Genomic DNA, 6811 nt, shown 5'->3' with positions numbered 1-6811 from the left:
AGCTGTGGGATGTATGATAGAAGTCTGTTTAGTGATGTTCGACACAAGTACCTCTATCTCCCCTGGATGATGGTAATCATAAGTCACAAGTGTCTGTGCAATATCCAAATCAGATGATACAGAGGAGGATACGGTAGCCTGTCGGAGTGCACATAATTGACGATATAGAATTCCACGACTTAACTGCCCTTTGATACCGACGGTACTGTTAGCGGGTATGGAAATACTTTTGCATTCTGCACATTTGACAAGTCCTAACTTTCCTCCATTCATAGTCAGCTCCTTGTCCTGGATGACCAAATTTCTGAATGTCAAATACCATGGCGTAGAAGTCACCTTTTGAAGAATCCTTGTTCCATTAAACCTTTTATAGGGTAATGACGACCCTCCAGCGTGTTCAATATCCAACATGCAGTCTAAAGCTTGTATAGGTATATGACTGAGATGCTTTTTGTAGAATGATTCCGATACAAATGACACTGTTGCTCCAGTATCCAATAGAGCTTTCACAGAAATGTTTTTGACCTGTATTTCAACTTCATTGGAATGTCCTAGTAATCTGTCCATTGGCGGCTTTCCTCGGGGTTTTCATCCTAGGCCTGATAGGCCCCCTTGCCCATAGGCCTGTTCCACAAAGGTTTGCGGCGATGATCCAACCTGAGTCGACATCCATAAGCAAGGTGACCAGGGTACCCACATCTCCAACAAACTGGTTCCTGACACTGAGGAGAGGCCCGGTTCTGGGTTGCTTGGACTAGATGGTGAATGGGAAGTAGCCTGTTGTGATACCATAGGAGGAGAGGATACTTCTCTGTTAGAAACGTTCTCTGACCAGCCTTTGTTTCCATGTTTAGATTGACCCCCGCCTCTATTTCTGTTATATGCGCCTCTGAATGATGTAACTGCAGGTGCGTGATGGTCGTACCTGACAGATGGAGTTGTCTGTAGCTGCTGTATCTGAGCATTCATATGCTTCTGCTGCTCCTTCATCTCAGCAAACTCAGAGTACATCTCCTTGAACAGTGATTTAATATCTGGAAGGTCCTGACTAGATGAGTCGGTGACTGTAGCCTTAGCCGTATGAGCTGCGGCTTGTTTGGTCTTTGCCTTTGATGCATCAGCTGAGCTTCGCTGTAGATCAAACTCCATTTCCCTGAGGCATAAACGAAGATCAAAGTTTGTGACTGAAGCATACTTGTATCCAGCCAGACTTTTAAGAGTTGGATTTAGTCCATCCCATAGTCGTGTAGTCAACATTCCATCTTGGTCAATAAGTGGTATTGACTTTTGTTCTGATAACTGATAGAGCACCTTTTCCAAACGACAACTCCATGCTGAGACATCCTCGTATTCTCCTTGACAAGTACTATAGAATTTGGACATAAGTGTAGAACTCCGTCGAAGTGTCCCAAAAGCACTTTTAATCTTTGATAGTATGTCAGATATGGTGGCCTTAGGTCCCAGTTTCATGGCAGCTAGAGCTGCTTCTCCTTTGAGGGATCTTCTTATAGATTGCAGCGTTGTTCCTTTGGAATAGTGGAATAGGTCTGTGTGTCCAATAAGCAATCCACCTCATAGCGTCACAAGTCATATTCTGCATCCTTACCAGACTCTCCACTAAAGAATGGTAATTTAGGGAAGTTATGATACGTCACTGCAGGTGCTTTGGTATCGGATTCTAGGTTTACTCCCTCGAGTTGCTTCTTAATGACAGGTGTTATGTCCTGCTGTGATAATCATTGAATCCAGTGCTTGAAATCCTCAGGTGAGTCAGACTTGGGCTTGAATCCTACCTTTCGAAAGGCTTCAACCATGTTATCAAGTTCCTCCTTGTTGAACTCCATCGTGAATGAGTGCACTATATTCACTGAACGTGAAACGCTCTCATAAAAACAACTGTTGTGTTTGAAATAGAAGGTATATGGTATACCAGTGTGTAATCGCAATTAAGGCTAGTGACGCTACATATATAATGTAGCACGAAAGTAAAGGTAAATAAGTACGAAGGTACTCAAGAGATAATAAAGTGAATGATGCGGGTGTCAAAGTGAAGTAGAGACTTGCAATGATACGAAGAAGCGTAACGGTAAACGTTAAGCATGGCGCGGATAAGCGCGAAACAACCGCAGGGTACAACGCGGAAAAACAGCAGTTCGGGGCAACACTATCAAACGAATAATTGATTCAGCAAACAGCAAAGACAATCTATCAACTCATCATTTAAGAAAAACTCAATTAACTAAAGCCCAATGAACTATGACCTGTAGACTACACAGGAGATACTGGTAGTATAATGCAGTACTGGTGCAATGATATGTGAAATGTATTACATATACCTAGTTTTATGTGATGTGTACAGACAATTGACACATTGTTTATGCCTAGCTAGCTCATATGTAAATGTAGTTAAAGTAAACTCAGTCACACATCAACCAACCACAGTCTGTGTACCTGGAACAGACAGTTACCCAAGCACTATGTAAACTGAGGTAAATACGCTAAATTGTGCTAATACCGGTACTACTGAAATACTAATGCCATGGCAATAACATACAAGTACTAGAGCCTGTTATGAGACAAGCTGTCATATATATGTATTAATACAATGAGATGTCACAATACAAGTTAGGTATACCACATAACAACACAAGGAATAACAACAAAGTGTCTTCACAGAACCTTTATGGCTATACATCAAATTCACATAAGAAAATGATAAATTTTCTTATCATTAAAGAAGTTCACGGACACTTCATTTGTTAAGTATAATTGTCAATGCACAAAATGTTCAAGCATGGCAATGGCGAGAACACAGAAAGTCACAATTCACAAGAAGACTGTCATCACAGTTACACACACTAAAGACTATAGTCTTTATTACTGTTCTTACAAAAATAGAACATCGGATCCACTTCTTGTGCACGAACAGTTGAATGCTGTCCTCGGCCACTGGTCCTGGCGATACTCAGATAGTCCTCCCTGGGGGCTCCATTGTTGTAGGTATTAAACAGTGGTGTTATCTCTCCTCACGATTACAAACCACAGGCTACGGGTGGTGAGGTCTATCAATATCTTTTATTCCGTTATGGAAGAAGAAGGAGAAGAAGAAGACATTCTATAAATACAATAATTACGCAATGTATATATACACTGTATACAATATAACACGCGACCTCACACATACAGCTACAAACATCTGATCTGGTATAGGCATAGTCATATCAAAACTAATCATTCATTCATTCATACAGGTAAAACAGCACACTGTGTACGTATTTACATTTGATTTGTCTTGAACATATTTATGCCTATACTATTCAGTTATTTAGATAACAGTTTACTTTGCCATGTGCATAACAATTACAAATGTGTAATTACTAACCTGTAGCTAAATCCTTCAATTTAATAAACAGTCCTCATGTGCATAACAGTGGTGTGCAACTGGTTAATAGGAACATGGCGTTGAGACGTATATTTGAATTAAACCAATCAGCTGAGAAGCTGAGCTTGGACTATTGTTGAAACAACCAAAGACAATGACATAAAAGTAGACTGATCCATAAACACTTGAAAACACAATGAACCAGCCCTGTGAAACAGAACTGAACAGATAAGACTACAACATGATAAAGCTGAACTGACAACTAATTTTAATGAATATAATGTACAAAGAGGTCGTCTGTCGGACCACAAAACCCTGAAATGTAATAAAAATGATTAGTTATAAATTTATGTACATAATATACAATGTCAGAATCCATCCCTGTTGCATAAGCACTTGGGCACCGTATTCCAAGCAAATGGTAAATGGCACAGCCACATAGACTCAGTTGTTTACAAAATATATCCATTAATGCGAAGCTTTAAATACCGTCTTGTTCAAGACCGGAATAATTTAAGTAACGTAATTAAAAATGCACGAACTGTGAAACATTTTAATCTTCTTGTGAACCAGGATAGACAACTTACACAAGACTTCAAATGGTATGCAAACAACGGCCCGCGCCACTTACAAATAGCTGGATTTTTATGTGTAGACTTAGATTAGAAAGTAATAACCTTAAGGCAGATATGCACAGAAGATTCGCAAAAATAAATATTTTTTTACTCATAACATAAGCATCATGGATATCCTATACGGGAGAGGTGCATCTAAACAGGACTCTGTACAAATTATTGACTCAGTTACTCATTATAATACAGCTACTACGTGATTTCCTGAATGACAAGATTCTGTTTCGTGTTGCGCTGATTAAATTTAAAAGAAAATAAGAAGATACATAAGTCGTGTGCACATTAAAACTTGTATGACTTTAGTTGATTCCTCACATATAATATCCACTACCTTCGTGCATTTTATATTGTTCTTCCATGCTCTAGAAATCATGTTTATGTTTGTCGGGTATAATTCTCTTATTACATTATAATTTGTTCCCTGGTCAAGAGGGGTTCATGTGCTTATGTACCCTCGAGGTTTGTTTATGTTCCTCGAGCCCGCAGTTCCGCAGTTCCAAATTCAAAATTAAAATCCTGTTTGTTCACTGGTCCCTTGGGGTCCATTGGCTCATGAACCCTCGAGGTTTGTTTATGTTCCCCCGGCCCGCAGTTCCGCAGTTCCAAATTCAAAATTAAAATCCTGTTTGTTCACTGGTCCCTTGGGGTCCATTGGCTCATGAACCCTCGAGGTTTGTTTATGTTCCCCCGGCCCGCATGAAGAACTAAATGAGTTCGGCATTCCCAGCGGTATATTTTGAAAAAAATACATCGTCTGTAAGCGTGGTACATTGAAAAAAATAAGATAAGCCGGAGGTTTATGTCAATACATTTCCACATGGTGCAGGGTATACAATGAGTGTACACTACATATTACATCATCGTAACTCACATATGAATGTCGCGTTCTGATTGGCTAAGCGCCCCTCTATTATGTTACTATATTGTAAGGACTTGCTGTATTGAATAATAAATATCGTTTAAAACAAACAGAATTAGTGATGAAGCCAATGGTGAGGGGGGTTAAGTAGTAACAACAAATAGACACAACGCTTTTATAGATAGTCTATAGTTTCATGAGTTCTTCATAGGCTGATGGTATGTGGTATCCTTGGTCTCTATTGAGCAAGGGTTTGTGGCGGAGGATTTCGATGGGTTCTACAGTCTACAGCAACCCCACCCACTCAGACCAGTACATACATTTAAACTCCAACCACCCCACTAAAACCAAGTCTGGTGTCATATCTAACCTATCTAACCATCTCCACCACGCTCCAGGACAAACCCAAACTGACCAAGCACGAAACCGCCCCTATTAGAATTAACCTTAATTATATTGGCAAGACCTGCCATCAAATCAGCGTTTTGAGACTCAATAAAGAGGTATTTGGGTAGATAGAATGCTAACCGATGGGTATAAATGCAAACCAGTATTCATGTTTCAGGTTTAAGTTGTTTCTGAGAGCCGAGCGAAGTCATGCCGAACAAAGACTGAACACTTTTGATTGAGGTTATGCTCAGAATGGAGTGAGAAGGGGGCTTCACTTTAAGGGACCATTTTCTTTACATGTTGCATTTCACTGCATTCCAAAGTGATATTTATGTAGATATTATACCCACATCGATAGATTTAAACGTAGTTGTGGATACATGTCTCATGTTTAAGGTGCTTCAGAGAGCCCGGGCGAAGCCGAACGGTACGCTTGTGGTACAGCAACTATGTTGGGAATATAAAAGGACGCCTTCACTTTCAGCAATGTGCTTGGTTCAGATTCTACGGTTCGAGACCCAGTAAAGAGGTATTTTGGTAGATAGAATACTAATCTGTGGACTTAAACATAAAACAGTACACATATGTTAGGCTAAGCTGTTTTAGACCTCGCGCCAAGTCTGGCCGAACAGAGACTTAACACTTGTGATTGAGGCTATGTTGAAAATGGAGTAAGAAAGGGCTTACTTTAAGGGGACAGTGTCTTTACAGGTTGCATTTGATAACATCATAAAGTAGTATTTAGGTAGATATGATATCAATCTGATTTCGATTTTGAATTTGATTACAATTCAAGATACATGTTCTAGGTTTAAGTTGCTACTGATGACTTGAGCCACGCCGGCCGAGATAATGTTGAGAGTGTAGGGAGGACATCACATCATGCATGCTTTACTTACCTACCAGTGAATGTACGGGGCCAGTTGAGTAGTGAGGCGATAGCTGTCTGAAGGTGAATGAAACGCTGCTCTCGGCAGTCCTCTCCGGGGTCGTCTTGTTGATGTCCGCGAAACAATTTATTGTGAATCTTCTACGATAATAATTTGTTTGTTTTTGACGAGGAAGGTTTGTCAGGCTTGTTGCTTCCCTTGTTCTATGAACTTTTTTTCTCGTCATCGCTGCAGACAGTCTTTTTTAGCTTGAATCTCTTGCTTCATTCCGTGGTATCTCTCAAGTTCAGAGAGAAAAAAAACGAACTTCCTCCTCGGAGATTTTACTGTCCGTGAGCGTGGTGGAAATATATAGAAATTAATACACGAGCGAGTATGTGATATTGTTTTTACGAAACGAGAGTCAGAATATCCTTATTTCCCGAGCGAGAATGAGAGCGAGGGAAATATGGAATTTTCTGACACGAGTTTCGTAAAAACATTATGACATCCTCGCATGTTTGTTATTTTCTTTATTATCCATTTGTATCTTACTTTTTGTTTCTAAACGACAAAGTCCACCGAAAATGAAATCAGCTGTTGCCGCTTGACGTAAAGGTAGAGGTCGCGTAAGAATACAGTGATACGTCACTATGGTGCACTTAAGGGCACCACAGAC

General features: G+C 40.0%; 1 pseudogene; it reads right to left on the bottom strand.

Annotated features, from left to right (window-relative positions):
* Positions 1-593: 593 nt before the first annotated feature.
* On the bottom strand, positions 594-1844 carry LOC137284092 (uncharacterized; annotated as a pseudogene).
* Between the last annotated feature and the right edge of the window lie 4967 nt (positions 1845-6811).

This window comes from Haliotis asinina, chromosome 5, assembly GCF_037392515.1.
Source record: "Haliotis asinina isolate JCU_RB_2024 chromosome 5, JCU_Hal_asi_v2, whole genome shotgun sequence".
In the NCBI taxonomy this organism is placed as follows: domain Eukaryota; kingdom Metazoa; phylum Mollusca; class Gastropoda; order Lepetellida; family Haliotidae; genus Haliotis; species Haliotis asinina.
The sequence above is the reverse complement of the archived record's forward strand: the minus strand, read 5'-3'. Positions and strand labels throughout refer to the sequence as shown.